At 37.0% G+C, this 17,261-nt stretch overlaps 1 pseudogene; it reads right to left on the reverse strand.

Annotated features, from left to right (window-relative positions):
* Positions 1-16,432: 16,432 nt before the first annotated feature.
* On the reverse strand, positions 16,433-16,548 carry LOC131203580 (U6 spliceosomal RNA; annotated as a pseudogene).
* Positions 16,549-17,261: the final 713 nt, after the last annotated feature.

The following is a 17,261-nucleotide window of genomic DNA, read 5'->3' on the forward strand; positions in this document are numbered from 1 at the left end:
GAGAAATGAAGAACTCTCTTAGGGAGACCGTTTTAATTCAATTTAAGTTTGAGGTGGCTGTTTTGCAGTGAGTCTTTAAGAGTGGTCTTTAGGGAAAATACTTGATTGTGGTATGTCTTAAAAATGCTCTGATTATAACAGCAGGTAAAAAGTGAAAGAGTTATAATATTGAAAGAGAAACCAGAGAATCTGTCAGATGATGACCTGACCCTCAAATCATCCTTAATGATTATTTAACTTGTCAGTTAAGAGTGTTTGCATTGTGATACATTAGCCATACGCTAACTTTTATGTTTTGCTATACTTAATTAATATGTTTATCCCATTGCATAGGTATTTTTAGATTTTTGTGTGTCTGTATCTTTTAAAATGTTTTCTAACTTTTAAAATTACTAATTGTAATTTATTTTATGCTGGTGTATGTAATAACAGCACGTATGAAAGTATGGCAAGATAATTGGTCAACTATTTTAATCTTTTGACCTGAAAATTAATTCAGGGTTTTAACATTCATTTATGACTCTATGCAGGCATTATTTTGGTGTTGATGACCCAATTGTTTTCCTGCCAGAGTTAGGTAAGTGAAAGTGACCATCAGTTAAGGCAGAAAAAGCAAAGCACTCAACTGTGTTATTCCAAGGAGAAAATAAGTGAAGCATCACATTTTCAGAAACTTGGCCAAGTAACACACATTAAAAATCTGACTGTGTCCCAGTGTTCTCCCAAGAGGCTTCCTGTACAGATGTTATTAGGGCATTAATAGCACCAGGAAAAAATATAAAGAATAAAACCTGCTTCTCTGTGAACCAAATCGAAGATGGACTAGGAGACTTGGGTTTAAGATCTCTGTGGCCCATGTTCCTCAAGCAATTGTTATACGCACTTGTTTAAAAATTTTATGGACTATGAAAGTAGTTAGGAGAGACTGCACAGCCATGAAAAGGTCACATCCTAAGTACACTTCTGGAATACTATTTCGGAAATGTGCAGTGACGTGTGGACCTTCTTTGACATTTCCTGTTGTAGCTTTTAACATCTGTGTTAGATCCCTTTCCCCTCTTTACTCTTTACCTCAAGTACATGCAGAGTTCTATAGCAGGCATTTCAGTCACCAAATGAGTGTCTTAATATTCATCCCTTAAATTCAGAGCCATAAATCATTGAACTTAGAAAGAGTGGGGGAAAGGATTAGACTGAATTATTGGGACTGGACTGTTCCCCTACTGTCCTCTTCTAGCCCTCACTCTTTCTGTCTTGATTATGTAGCAAAAAAACTATTCTTAAATCAATGATATATTGCTGGATTTACAGCAGGGATGTAAACTGGTGGGCCGGATAGGTCACATGCAGGCCACACCCACCCCAGCTCCATGAATGGAAAAAACATTGTGAAATGTCATGTGACGGCAACATAATGACGCGAGTTTGACACCTGTGATTTACAGATTTATGACTTCTAATTTCTATAGATGCCATTCGCGATCATGCTTGAAAACCATTGGGAAGTAGCCACTGTACAGCTCATAATGAAGCTCACCCAGAGTTATGATATGACATACAGGCTACTAGGTGCCCCCGTAAAAATGGGCTGCCAAAGTTCAAACTTTAAGTGGAGCTACACAGTAATTACAGTTTGGAAAGAACCTGATTGTGCAAGGTATTAAAATTTACTTGTGAGGTTATGAATGCTTCAAACTCTTTTAAAAATGAAGGTGGGCTTTATTTAGATTAACACTGCATTTTTACAAAATGGTATAGATGTCCTATTGCAAAAAAGACTCTTCACTTCAGCAATGCTTTGATCAAAATTTGAGGGACAGTCTCTCCTGGACTGATTCTGTCAGTTAAAGGATGCTGGTTGACAAGGCCTAGAACAGGGGTGTCAAACTCACGTTGTTACAGTACCATCACATGACTATCAGAACTTTTCCCCCCTTCGCTAAACTGGGAGTGGATGTGGCCAGCGCGTGACGCATCCAGCCCATGGGCCGGAAATTTGACAGCCCTGGCCTAGAAGATCCATCTTTTCTGCCATAGCAACTGCTTTATGCAATATTATGGTGTGCATAAGTGCACCAGCGTGCCTACCGTCCCTGTCCTACTGTTTCCAATTATATGTAATAATTCTATGTGTTTATGGCAATGTTTTGCCAATTTATATCCTTTTTTTTTGTAACAGGTTCTTAAAGAGATGGGAGTACCAGACCATCTTATTTGTCTCCTGAGAAGCCTGTATGCGGGTCAAGAAGCAACAGTGAGAACTGGACACCGAACCACTGATTGGTTCAAAATTGGGAAAGGAGTCCGGCAAGGCTGTATACTATCACCCTGCCTATTTAACTTGTATGCAGAACACATCATGAGAAAGGCGGGGCTAGATGAATCAAAAATTGGAATTAAGATTGCCGGAAGAAATATCAACAACCTCAGATATGCAGATGATACCACTCTAATGGCAGAAAGCGAAGAGGAACTAAAGAACCTCTTGATGCGGGTGAAGGAGAAGAGTGCAAAAGTTGGCTTGAAACTCAACATCAAGAAAACTAAGATCATGGCATCCGGCCTTCTCAATTCCTGGCAGATAGATGGGGAAGAAATGGAGGTAGTGACAGATTTTATTTTCCTGGGCTCCAAGATCACCGCAGATGGGGACTGCATCCAAGAAATTAAAAGACAATTGCTCCTGGGGAAGAAAGCTATGACAAATCTAGACAGCCTACTAAAAAGCAGAGACATCACCCTGCCAACAAAAGTGCGTATAGTCAAGGCTATGGTTTTCCCAGTTGCAATGTATGGCTGTGAAAGTTGGACCATAAGAAAGGCTGAGCGCCAAAGAATTGAAGCCTTTGAACTCTGGTGCTGGAGAAGACTCCTGCGAGTCCCTTGGACTGCAAGGCGAACAAACCAGTCAGTCCTAGAGGAGATCAACCCTGAATGCTCTTTAGAAGGCCAGATCCTGAAGATGAAACCGAAATACTTCGGACACTTAATGAGATAGAAGGATTCACTGGAGAAGACCCTAATGCTGGGAAAGATTGAGGGCAAAAGAAGAACGAGACGACAGAGAATGAGATGGCTGGATGGAGTCACTGAAGCAGTAGGCGTGAGTTTAAATGGACTCCAGAGGATGATAGAGGATAGGAAGGCTGGAGGAACATTGTCCATGGGTCAGACACGAGTTTGCAACTAACAACAATCCTTTTTTTGTGCTAGTTTTTTTCATGTGTCCATGTCTATGTCTATTCTGTTACTTTTTTTCTTGTACTTGTTGACAAATAAAATAAATACATAAATAAATAAATATTCTCTCTCCACAAATTAGGATGGCTCCAACCCTGCTGCCTTTCATAATGACCTCATCTAGAGCTCTCAGTATGTGCAGGGATCTGTTTTGTGGTTAATTTAATCATTATGGTGGATGCTTTGTTCTTGGCTGCTATGTGTTTTAATGTTTATATTATTTTAATTGTTTTTCATTTTTAAATTTTGTTTGCCCATATAATGTCACTTGGTAAGATAGACGACCATACAAATTAAATCTCTGTCTCTGTCTCTCTGTCTCTGTCTCTCTCTGTCTCTATATACACCTATCTGCATGTACTATATATATATAGTACAGATAGCTAGATAGCTAGATAGATATAGGTAGATACACACACACACACACACACACAAATAATCTGCAGATATTTAAAACATATTCTGTAGATTGCATTAAGAAGTGATGTTTAAGACTTGTCATAGGTTTCAAACATGCATTACTTCTAAAGTAGTTTTGACTTCAATTATGCCTATTTTCACTCTCACTTTTTCATATAGATTTAAAAAAAATGCTTCACAACTTAAAAGCATTCAACTGTTCAACAAAGTTTATGAACTCCATGGCAAATGTTGGCATTTGATTACACACACATCCGCAGAAAGAAACACATTCACACAATTATTTCACAATAACTCTGATGTATCCAGGAAACTACAGACCTATCAGTCTGACCTCAATACCGGGGAAGATTCTGGAAAAGATAATCAAGCAACAAATCACCGAACACCTAGAAGCAAACAAAGTAATAACCAAAAGCCAACATGGGTTTGTCAAAAACAGATCATGCCAGACTAATCTTATCGCATTCTTTGACAAAATGACAAAATTAGTAGACCAGAGGAATGCTGTCGATATAATTTACTTGGACTTCAGTAAAGCATTTGATAAAGTAGACCATAACCTACTACTAGATAAAGTAGAAAAATGTGGGTTAGACAGCACCACCACCAGATGGATTCGTAATTGGCTGACCAACCGCACTCAACGTGTAGTCCTCAACGGAACTACATCCACATGGAGGGAAGTATGCAGTGGAGTACCCCAAGGCTCTGTTTTAGGCCCAGTACTCTTCAACATCTTCATCAATGACTTGGACGAGGGATAGATGGGAACTCATCAAATTTGCAGATGACACCAAGCTGGCAGGAATAGCCAACACTCCAGAAGATAGGCTCAAGTTACAGAAAGATCTTGACAGACTTGAACATTGGGCGCTATCTAACAAAATGAAATTCAACAGTGAAAAAGTAAGGTTCTACATTTAGGCCAAAAACAAAATGCACCAGTACCGTATATGTGGTACCTTGCTCAATAGTAGTACCTGTGAGAGGGATCTTGGAGTCCTAGTGGATAACCATTTAGATATGAGCCAGCAGTGTGCAGCAGCTGTTAAAAAGCCAACACAGTTCTGGGCTGCATAAACAGAGGATAGAATCAAGATCACGTGAAGTGTTAGTACCACTTTATAATGCCTTGGTAAGGCCACACTTGGAATATTGCATCCAGTTTTGGTCGCCACGATGTAAAAAGATGTTGAGACTCTAGAAAGAGTGCAGAGAAGAGCAACAAAGATGATTAGGGACTGGAGGATAAAACATATGAAGAACGGTTGCAGGAACTGGGTATGTCTAGTTTAACAAAAGAAGGACTAGGGAGACATGATAGCTGTGTTCCAATATCTTAGGGGCTGCCACAAAGAAGAGGGAGTCAGGCTGTTCACCAAAGCACCTGAGGGTAGAACAAGAAGCAATGGGTGGAAACTGGTCAAAGAAAGAAGCAACTTAGAACTAAGGAGAAATTTCCTGACAGTTAGAACAATTAATAAGTGGAACGACTTGCCTTCAGAAGTTGTGAATGCTCCAACACTGGAAATTTTTAAGAAAATGTTGGATAACCATCTGACTGAGATGGTATAGGGTTTCCTGCCTGGGCAGGGGGTTGGACTAGAAGGCCTCCAAGGTCCCTTCCAACTCTGATGTTATGTTATGTTATGTATTGTAAATGTATTTTATTTGTTGAAATAGATTAATTTTATTCTAATGCTTAGTGCGATCTTTTGCACACGTAGTGATTACTAGCGATCTTCCCAAACTGATATTCTCTAGATGTGCTACATTGCAGATGTCATCATCCTCATCTGGCTGATTTTCAGAGTAGCTTCATTACAAGAAGCAGATCACTGTAGCAATTTGATTGAAACCTGCCCTCCCTCTCTCCCACCTTTGTTCAAAGATAGTGAAGGTAGAAAGGAAAAAAAACAACAACAGTGACTATAATATGTTGTTGTACCACAGTGTGTCTCTGTTGATACTGAAACTGCACGTCACCCTGAATTATCTTTCCCTCAAAACAGCATATCTATTCCTCTGGGTAAAGTTCAATTTACTTTACCATCTATGAGCTTGCTTCAGTCATCACTAGTGATGGAAAGGAAAGGTGAAGGAGAAGAGTTAAGTTTTTTTCATTCATTTGGAAGCTATTATACAGGAAGTGTCAGATCTAGACAAGGAGGGTTTCCTCTCGGTGTTCCATGTTCAAGTAATGCCAAAAAAAAATATGCTGTTATATGATACACCTGTCCAAAGACAGCCCTTTCTCTGCACAGCTGCAGGATCACTAGCCACCAAGACAGCGTTTGATATTATCAAGAGGGAATCGGAGTTCATGCACAAGAATGGATTTCTTTGGGCTTGCTTTTCACTGATTTAACAATTCCAGACACAAACCCATCTGTCAGCAAACAATCAGGGATAGTTGATGAATGGTGTTTGGAGAAGTGATGCTGCCTGTTGTATCATGATACCATGGCCTTTAGAGAAAAAGAGAATCTGAAAAGAAACTACAATTGAAGAAGCACTAAGAGATTTAAGATAAGGAAGGCTCCTTGTCTAAGGATGTCTTTTTAAATTTCATTTTGCAGCTTTTGTTCTGCACTGATGGGTCTTCCTTCTTTTTCTAGAACTCATGCAAGTCTAGTCTGGAAGAACAATTTCTTAACTCTCTGTAGGAATGGATTTGTGTCTGTTGTCTATGGAGATTCTCAGTCATCCAGGTCATGGTTGTCTGTAATTGGTTGTCCATGGTGCTTTTTCAAGAGACAAGTGGACTTTCTTGTTTTTCTTTGAGGACATTTCACTTCTCATCCAAGGAGCTTCTTCAGCTCTGAGTTCCAGGGAAGACAAAGAGCTAAAGAAGCTTCTTGGATGAGAAATGAGAGCTCTTCAAAGAAAAACAAGAAAGTCCACTTGTCTCTTGAAAAAGCACCTTTGGGACATTTGTGTCTGTTGCAGAGAAGATATTTCTTTTTCTTGAAAAAGCAGTTTTTTAAAAAACAAAAATCTGAACGATCTTATTTCTAAGGTTTTTGGTCAATGGGTCTTATGAACCATTGATGGAACAGGCTGGTGTGAAAGGAATCATACATTCCTACTCCATATTATCTTCACAGTGGCATAGTTTTGTGAGTTTCATAACTTGCAATCTTTTCTTAGTTATGTTCATAGTATTTTTTGCTACTAATACATCAGGGGTAAAATCTAAAAAATTTCCCTACCGGTTCTGTGGACATGGCTTAATTGGTGGGTGTGGCTTGGTGGTCAGGTGACCAGGTGGACATGGCCAATAACAATAAATAATAAAAATAATAAAAAAAGTACACAAAACAATATGAGGTACCAAAAACCAACTTTCACACTTTACACACATACAACACAACACAACACAACTGACTCACACACAATGTAAAAGCAGCTGCACTTCACCCAAAATGGCCCCTGCAACAAACAGGAACCTCACACAGCCACAAAAGGCTCAAAAACCAACTTTCACATTTTACACACACACAACAAACTCATACACACACACAAAATGCCACATATAGCTTTGTGAGATTTTGTGTGTTTGTGTAGTTAGAGTGAAACCCTACAGAAACACACCAAATCTCACAAAGCTGCACAAATATTTTATTATTTTATTTTATTTTATTTATATATTTAGTTAAAAGCAGTTAAATTTAAAACTTCCTTAACTTTAAAGTGCTATGTCTAAAAAAAAAACACCTCCTAAAAAAACCCCAATTAACTATTTTCTTAAGGTCCCCCCCTTACTTACCCAATTGAAGGAACAAAGCAGGCAGATAGATTGCAGGCAGGCAGATCAAGTGGCTAGCTGATGCAATTGATTGCAGCAGCTAAAGCAAAGCAAGACAGTGAGCAAGCCCGAAAGAAGCAGCAAGCTGCCAATTAGGCAAGTGGGGACTGGGCGATTGGGTGGATATGGGCGGGGCGCCCAAGGATTTTTGCTACTGGTTGAACTACCCGCCCCCATCGCTACCAGATCGCCCGATCTGGTCCGAACTGAGAGCATTTCACCCCTGAAATACATCCATGGGCCTCCTTCTTCGGATGTATTCCAGCCTCAATTTCTTGCTCAAGCTGCACAGTTAGCAAAGTGTCTAATACACTTTGACAAAGAGTTTCCGCTATTGTTTTTAACATGGTGCCATTTGCCTTCTCATGCCATTTCTGAGAACAGGAACAAGGAAACGTTTTTGGGTGAGATCCTGCTGCACAGCAAGCCATCTTCTGGCAAGTATTTAAAATTAATTTCTCTAGAGTTAGATAAAATTAATAACATTTGTATGCCTTTGTCACCATCTATAAACATCCTAGCTGCTTGAATACCCCTATTTCTGAAAAGTGACATACATATAGATGATTTATGAGGAATAAAATTGTTTTGTAAGGGGAAAAAAAGAAAACAAAAAAGATTGTTTCATAGTTTAGCATTCCTTGAAACTTAAATTTCAGGCTTGGCGCTGTTTTCATTAAAGTTGGCGGAGATTTTACCATCAACTTCAACAAAATTAAGCAAATACTTTTGAAATCCTGGCCAGATGGTGGAAAAAATTATGGGCTGGGATCCAAAGAGCTATGTACAGAATCCTATACATTTAGGAGAACTTCAGAGGTGTCCTAATCAGAATCTCTGAAAATTTGAAAATCTGGAATAGAGAAAATCTTCAAGATTACCTTCCACTTTTAGAATAAAAAATCTGTTGTTGTACAAACTTATCCAGGGTAGAACTGAGACACACGTGAAAATATTGTTTAAGACCAAGATTTGCACCATTGTGCTAAAGTTGGGGTGTCAAACTCATAGTGTCATGGCAGCATCACGTGACCTATTGGGACTTTTTCCCCCTTTGCTAAACCAGGCATGGGCATGGCCAGTGCATGACGCATCCAGCCCGCAGGCCGCAACTTCGATAGCCCTGTGCTAAAGTAATGCAAGGAGTAAAGAACAAGTGAAATACATCCCTTTATATACCATTTCTGTGAAAAAATACGTTCTTCTGTCTCAATCCTCATTCTGATATAATCACCAATCCCAGGCTATCTTTCTTATAATCTTGATTTCGCAGGTCATAGTCAAATAATTCAGAAAAAAAGTGAATAAATGGGAAATATAACCAGCTCTATAGATCAAACTAGAGAATATATTGAGGCATTTCAATCCCATAAATTTCAAACAGAATAGACAACTGTAAGAAATGCTGGGATCATATTCTAGCAATGTTTAAGTAGATACTTGGATAAATAAGCTATCTTTGGCACGATAATGTTTTGGGGGGTGGGGTGTCTCAACAAGACTTCTTGAACCAATTGGCAAGTCTCTCAGCCTGCACTTTATATCCAAGTTTCCTCTAATTTGTTTGAAAATAACCTAGTGCAAAATTTTCCCACATGGTGTTCTCTAAGTTTGCAGGACTAGAATTCCTATTATCTCACCCCTTTAGATTACTCTTTAAATCACTTTTAAAAATATTAAATATCTTTCATATTAAAGTGATATTTGTTCAATATTTTTTTTCTTTCATGCTAACTGGCCACCTCAGAGAATGTTAAAAAGGGTTGGCGGTCACCTTTATTAGGAATAATGTTCTAGAGGTGGCTCAAATCAGATTTCTCAATTTGAGAAACATTCTTGAGGTGGCTCAAACTCAGAAGAGGTTTTTACACTTGATACACTCAGAGATACAGCTATTGTCCCAGCTATGTCTAAAACTGCTGACATTACATTATTTTTTAAAGCTCCAGGTTTTCCATTCACGTTTACTCCCTTAACATTGGGTTGATGAGCGTCCATAAAAGTAGAAAAAAAATCATTAAACAAATATTAATAGCAGTTGGCTTATCAGCAAGGATTGCTCGTTCCCTGTCATGCCAAATATGCAAAAATTAAATGATATCAGAGTTTCAGTGGGAAACACTGGTTTGGCTTTAACGCGGGGTCTCCAACTTTGGCAGCTTTAAGATTTGTGGACTTCAACTCCCAGAATTCCTTAGCCAGCAAAGCTTTACTTTAGAGGACCTAGGTGAGAAAAGGGCTTCTGGGAATTGACCAGTCATCTCTCCTGACTTCAATTTTCCAGGTGAATAAGCTTCCCCCCCCCCCCCTGGACTAGCCTTTTGGCAATAATACAAGGAAAATATTCTAAGGTCCAATAAGTTTGCAGAAATAATTTTGCAGATTTGAAACTGGGAAAACAGTTCAACATGTGTTGTGATATTGTAGAATCTATAGGAACTTCTACAATGCTTAAGTTTCCACCAGCTTCACCCTAGAAGAATATATAGCTTCTATATCACTTTACTTTTCTCAGACTTGAAATCGTCTATAATCCTGATTGTAGCAAAATACTGTGTATTACAGTCAAAATAAAGCACCAATCAATGCTAGGCCTCTGATAGAAAACTCAATTTATTTGTTGACTGCCTTGATATCATCCCATGTTTTATTTTATGTTTCTATCTTTAGTACTATTTAATATTCCTGGACTTTGGCTGTAATAAGGAGGAGAAGGACAATATTATGTTGGAAATAGGGTATATTTGCCCTACTATTACTTTAATGTTCATAAGCTTGATAATATGATTTGGTAATATGTAATATGATTTAGTAGGGACGCGTTGGCTCAGTGGCTAAGATGCTGAGCTTGTCGATCGAAAGGTTGGCAGTTCAGTGGTTCGTAATGTGCCGCGTAATGGGATGAGCTCCCGTTACTTGTCCCAGCTTCTGCCAACCTAGCAGTTCGAAAGCATGTAAAAAATGCAAGTAGAAAAATAGGGATCACCTTTGGTGGGAAGGTAACAGCGTTCTGTGCACCTTTGGTGTTTAGTCATGCCGACCACATGACCACAGAGACGTCTTCGGACAGCGCTGGCTCTTCGGCTTTGAAACGGAGATGAGCACCGTCCCCTAGAGTCAGGAATGACCAGCACATATGTGCGAGGGAAACCTTTAGCTTTACCTTTAATATGATTTAATGACATGAACATGAGTTTGAATTGTGTGTGGCAAATAAGATTCTTCTTTTTGGATGGAAAATTAGTGCCACCCCAGGCTCTCATTCTTGCAGGGATGATCTGTGTTTGGTTTCTGCTTATGAACTGATTCTTTACTGTTGTAAGCAAAAGACAGATCAGATGAAGGACAAAGATTATTCAATGCATCAAAACTTTAATGATGAGTTCCAAAACACTGCTGTTTTCCATATAATACAACATGATCTTCTTTCTTTGCTTTCTCTGTTTTGGGACAGAGTATATATCTTTTCATTCCTGGATACCATAGCAATTTCCATAATCACACTTGATCTCCTTTATTTTGCTTTGTTTCACTGTAATTAACATTGATGTAGAATTCATCCTAACTACCTAAGATCATTTTGTTTTTTCGAGATTGATATCCTCCCAGCGTCAAAAGAACCACCCTAATAATAGTGTTCAGTGGCTAAAGATTTGTTTCCTAAGTAAATATAAAGATTTCAAAATTGCATTTCCAATTTTAATGTACATTGCCATGGACTGAAAGAGGAACAAGGGAAAAAATATAAAGAAAAATATCCCAATGTGAGTATGAACTCATCATTGTAGAGGAAATCTTTCTGTGACGACTAACAAGAAATGACATGGAAGAGATCTTTAATAACAATATGTGTCTCTGTATTTTAAAAGGATTTTCTACAAAATAATAATTTTGTTTGGCTCACACAATTTCTTTTTGCTTTTTAACAAATCCACCAGGCACGATAAAATGTCCCTTCATGTTTACATTTACATAGCAGGCAATGAAGTAAAATTTAAAATCATGTAATCCCAATCCTCCTCTTTCCTTTGCATCTTGGATAATCTTATATTAAAGATTTCTCAACATACAAAGATTTAACCCTTGTTTTTTTCCTCCATTATACAAATATGGACATATCTTTTTGCGACTATTTAAATGATGTATCAGTTCTCAAAACAGGCATTGTTCATGTTTTGATTATTGTATATTGTACAGAGTAATTTCTCATAAAATGGGCAGCTATAAAAATTTGATAAATAAATAAAGAGTCTGGAATAAGAACAATGCTTTAAGTAACACATTCCTTTTTACCAGAGGAATTCTTCCCAATAATGACAATTTTAATTTTTCCCAATTTAAATCCATACATTCAGTTCATATTTTTACATAGTTATTTTAAAGCAGCTAACAATTCATGTTGTGATAATACTAAATATTTCATTTTTTTTCTCAACCTCAAAACCAGTTTTTACAGACAACTCTTTTGTATCTTAACCATCGTATTCTTCATTAGTATTCTTGTCTTTTTCTTATTATTAGTCCAGCAAATGTACCATATTTTCTTAGTTTTTCAATTAAGCTATCTAATTTTCCTAAGGGGTTTCCCAAAATTAAAACCAAATTATGGGCAAATGAAGTTTATAAACTTCTTCTTTTTTTTTTCTTCACTCCAGCAATTCTCTCATCTTCTTATGTCTCTTTCTTTTTTGCAAAAGTAATAAAGTAATAAAGTTTTGCCGAGTGACTTTTGTTCTGGAGATTGTGATTTAAATCTTCTCAAACTATTGTCCATAAGCAATGCTTGACAATATTTGAAAGTTGACAGCTAATGATATTTAAAGTAAAATATATACATATACATACATATATACACATACCATGTAAACAAAATTCCAAAATAAGAATGCTTTGAAAACATTAAATTAGAAATTTTGAGATAAACAACTAGATAAGCATCTAGAGGTAATCATTTCACATTTGCAATCATTTGGAATTGTTTGGAGTAATTTTGAATTCGAATGTTACTTATTTCAAAAGTTCACTGAAAAATTGTCAACAATTCTAAGATTTTATAAAAAGAGATGCATTTTTGCTAAAGGAATAGTTGAAGGGGGATTACAATGAAGTTTTCATTTATGTAACTCAACAGAATTAAGAAAAACTGTTTCTGGACTTTATCTGTTTAAATATACAGTTAAAATATTTGGAAAACAAATACTCTATCTGGGTTTTTTTTTAGTGCCGTTCCTTTTTTTTTCTGACAATAACTGAGAACAAAGAAATGAAATCTATCAAAAAATTAACTATTATAAATATGGATTGTCTCATGTGATACCTTTACAATGCTGCAGCTGGGATGAATTCCTCACATGTGAAGAAATATCAGATGAGGTTAATCTTTCAGTAAACGGTTAATTATTAGGTTATTTCTCATGTAATGTGAACAGCACCAGCTTATTTTATTCTAACACACTTAATTTATTCTTGCCATGATTCACTTAAGTAATGTATTTGCTAGTTTGATATCTTCTGAATAATATTGCCACTTCCTTAAATTATGCTAATATGGTCACAAGTGAGAAATCAAAGGGCTCAAACTATGCTAGAAAGGGGATTATTTCAGGCCTTTTCAGAAATACGTTTATATATTTCTAAGATTCAAATCTCTCCATGCTGCAGAAGTTAACCTTTCAGTAAAACAAAGTTACTCAGAGTTCTGTTTGTTCTAAGTGCCATGGGTTTCTCCTCATTTTTGTTCTTCCCTTTGTAGAGCTGCTCAGGCTATATTATTCTGAATTTTCCAGCTTTTTGGTTAGAAAATCCCTTCAGATTTTTCCACACAACTCACATGTTCAAGAGATTTCAAATAATTGTGAAGTCCTTGTCCACTGGTCTTTAATTAGTAACTGGGTTTTTGTCTTTTCCTTTGAATAATAAAAAAAACCCCTATGTAGATACAAGCAAAATCCAACACCATTGTCTATTGTCTGAGAGAATACACATAATTCATTATTCTTTACCATGTACTTACTTCTACACAATTTTTATGTATCTTTATGATCATAAAGTTGCTTAACCAGGTAAATATAAAGTGAAATCTCATGTTTCATTTTTATTGTTATCATATGGTAGTGTGATATTGAGACTCTAGAAAGAGTTCACAGAGGAGCAACAAAGAGGATTAGGAAGCTAAAACATATAAAGAACGGTTGCTGGAATTGGGTATATCTAGTTTGATAAAAAGGACTGGAGTGACATGATAGCAGTGTTCCAATATGTCAGGGGCTGCCACAAAGAAGAGGAAGTCAAGCTATTCTCCAAAACACCTGAGAATAGGACAAGAAGAAATGGGTGGAAACTAATCAAGGAGAGAAGCAACCTAGAACTAAGGAGAAATTTCCTGACAGTTAGAACAATTAATCTGTGGAACAACTTGCCTCCAGAAGTTGTAAATGTTCCAACATTGAAAATTTTTAAGAAGAGATTGGATAATCATTTGTCTGAAGTGGTGTAGGGTTTCCTGCCTAAGCCAGGGTTTGAACTAGAAGACTTCCAAGGTCCCTTCCAACTCTGTTATTCTATTCTATTCTATTCTATTCTATTCTATTCTATTCTATTCTATTCTATTCTATTCTATTCTATTCTATTGCTCAAAGACATCATTTTCAAATTCTCATATTGTCTGAGAAGATATTCATGGCCATTAATATTTCTGTCCACAGAAATGTTAGTCTGGGTTTGGGTATGTCCTAATTGTGTAATGCTTGGGTATTAGGACATTTACATGAACTATTCATTAACTAACAGAAGATTGACCTTTCTGGCATACATTATCCATTTGCCACATTCCCTAATTTTTTTTGTAAATCTTGGTGGTTATAACTGCAGAGAATTAAATCTGACTTCTTGTTAATCCTGAGAGTGTCATAAAATTGTAATGCCTTTATTATTTAGTGTGTTCTATACATCAAGAATATTTTTTTGTCTTCCCCACCTCTTTTTTCATAGCCCTGGAGCCTTTTTAAAGAAGAGGTTAAAGGATGCATGTCCCCCTTGGGGTATCTCTATGTTGCTTAAATAAACTTGTGTGGTGGCACAGATTGAGTTCAAGAACAACTTTTTGGGAATCCACAAATGGTACACTCTCAAATGCTGCCGTATGATTGGCTGTTCAATAGCCAGACTTCTGTTTCTCTCATAATATTCCATTAATGTACATTTCTTAATTTCACCATGGTAATTTTCACAGAAACTATGCAGTTTTTTCTTCTTCTGTAACTATGGCTAGCTGGGATCACCTTTCGGTTACATTCCATTAGTTTGCTCACTTCCCCATAACGTATTTAGATAAAATATGCAGAGGAGACAAATTTTTGCTGATCGTTGTGTGGTCAAAATTTCCATCCAAATAAATATTCGATTTCTATTTTCGGTGAAAAGGGGGACATGTTGTCAGTGACAATTCCCAGTTTCTAATGTTTTCCCAGAAAGCCATAGAGCCTGTGAATTTTAGGGCTGGTTTGTTTTTCCTTACCATGAGCACATTTCCAGACAAAGCACAGGGCTGCAGTATTTTAGAGGGGTTGACTTCTTGTTGAAAATGTTTATAAAGGATCTTTAAAACAAAGGGGTGGAGAGGTGAGCCTGATGGATGCCAAGGGAATTATCCACAGACATATGATGCCTACAGATCCTGGAGATTTGCAGATCATACTAACACAGATTTGCAGGACAGAGCATTTAGGCCATCAAGTTCAATTCACTGTTCATACGGGAATCCATATCAAACCATCCCAGACAGTTAGCCTCCACATGTTAACATCCTGTTAAGAAAAGCCCATATGCTTTTCTATCAAACAGTTAGTATGTTTCTTTCTTTTTATTTATTTTGAATTCAATTAACCACCCCTCCTCCTCCTCTTCCATCATTTATTTTCGTGACACCAGCTCTACAGTTCTGATCTGCCTCTCTGTATCTGTTTTCTATTCTCTTTTCTATTCCTGTAGTTACTTGTTTTCAGAGCTTTTTCCATAAACAAATTGGTTGGGTTTGATTTCCACAATATTTGCCCTCACTAAAATGGTTTGCAGTTACGATTTTAATACCATTTTTTTCCAAAAGGAATTTCCACCCATCTTGAGCTCCCATTCACATTGTTTTCTCCTGCTAAAAGATCCCATTTATTATGTTTATGAAAATGTGTTTTTCTGAAGTCCAAGATACATGTCTGACTACACTCATCTTTAGTTTCAGACATTCCAGCGTTACATTATGACTTTCCTCCAGAGTTTCTGCCTCTTTCACTCCCTCAATTACTGTATAAACCTGAAGTCAAGGATAATAGATTCTTCTGTGCCTCTGTCCATCCTCTGAATGAGAAACTTATCAGTGAGACGAATCAGGAATTTCCTGAAAGGACCATGCTTGGCAGAGTTTTCTCTCTCTCTATAGTAGTCCTTTGGGTTCAAAGAAGACACTGTTACACAGTTCCTCTTTGGCATGGAGGGAGCTCCTCAGTCCCAGTCTAAAAGCAGAGTCTAGAATGGGGAGGTGGAAGTCCACCATCGTAACAACTGTGGATGCTATTTTGTGATGTTGCTCATGGTTTTTTATTAGTTTTTGGAGGCACCTGTCCCCAAAGCTGGTGGAGATTTCATAACACAGCACTTACCAGCAGGTTCTGTCAGCAAGTGTAGCTTCTAGCTTTGTAATGGAAGTCACAGTGGTGTGACTTCCATAGCATCTTTGTAGCATCTGTATGATTGACTTTGGGGTGTCTTCTCAGACTCCAGTATATTATAGAACAACTGGGGAATGCAACGATTCATTCATTCATTCATTCACTCATTCATTCATTCAATCAGATTAGAGATGGAAGAGACCTTGGAGGTCTTCTAGTCCAACCCCCTGCTCAAGTAGGAGGCCCTATAACATTCTAATAATTTCTAATAATGTGTCTGCTAATAATCATTCATTTTAATAATGTGTCCCACCTATCTCATCTGGTACTATTGCATGTCATCCTTGTGCAGGGACCATGCTAATCTTCTCTGTATTGTTCTAATTTTAGTATATGTGCTGCCGAAGCGAGCACATATTGGGGTAGATTGTAGTGGTGACACTGAAATATAATTTTATCATATTTTATCTATATCTTAAATTATTGTATTTTATTCCAATTTCATTTTAAATTGTATTTTATCCAATTCCATTTTAAATTGTTTTTATCAATTTATTTTGATAAATTTTCCAGAACTGGTCAGAACCTGCTGAAACCCACCTTTGCCTCCAATGTCCCTTCCAGCTCTATTCTGATTTATTGAATCCCTGAAACAGGTTAAGAGTATAGCACGCATGGGATAAATAAAAATAAAGCCAATGTTCCATCCCGTACTCAGCAGGGTGAACTTTCTATATGTTCTTTTCATTTTAAAATTAGCAATTCTATGAATAAAGTCTTTTCTAGCTTGGCACCATATAAATCTTTTAGTTTAATTCTTCATTCTGATGGCACTTAAGCATAAATGGTAACGTATTCATCACTCTATAAATGTCATATATGAAAGGAAGGCAGTAGCTCTAGGAGAAGAGTCAAAGCTAATTAGTAGTGGTCTACTAATTTAATTCTATGCAAATTTAGCTGAATATCAGTTATGCTACATTTAGGGAACTTAACTAAACTACATATAGGGGATTTAATATGAGCACAACCTGCAAAGCATAACTATAGCAATGTGACATTAAGAAGAACCAGTTTAGACTATGTGAAAAATCCTCATGTAGATGTTACTTTTACGTCAACATCAT

This window comes from Ahaetulla prasina, chromosome 8, assembly GCF_028640845.1.
Source record: "Ahaetulla prasina isolate Xishuangbanna chromosome 8, ASM2864084v1, whole genome shotgun sequence".
NCBI classification, from domain to species: domain Eukaryota; kingdom Metazoa; phylum Chordata; class Lepidosauria; order Squamata; family Colubridae; genus Ahaetulla; species Ahaetulla prasina.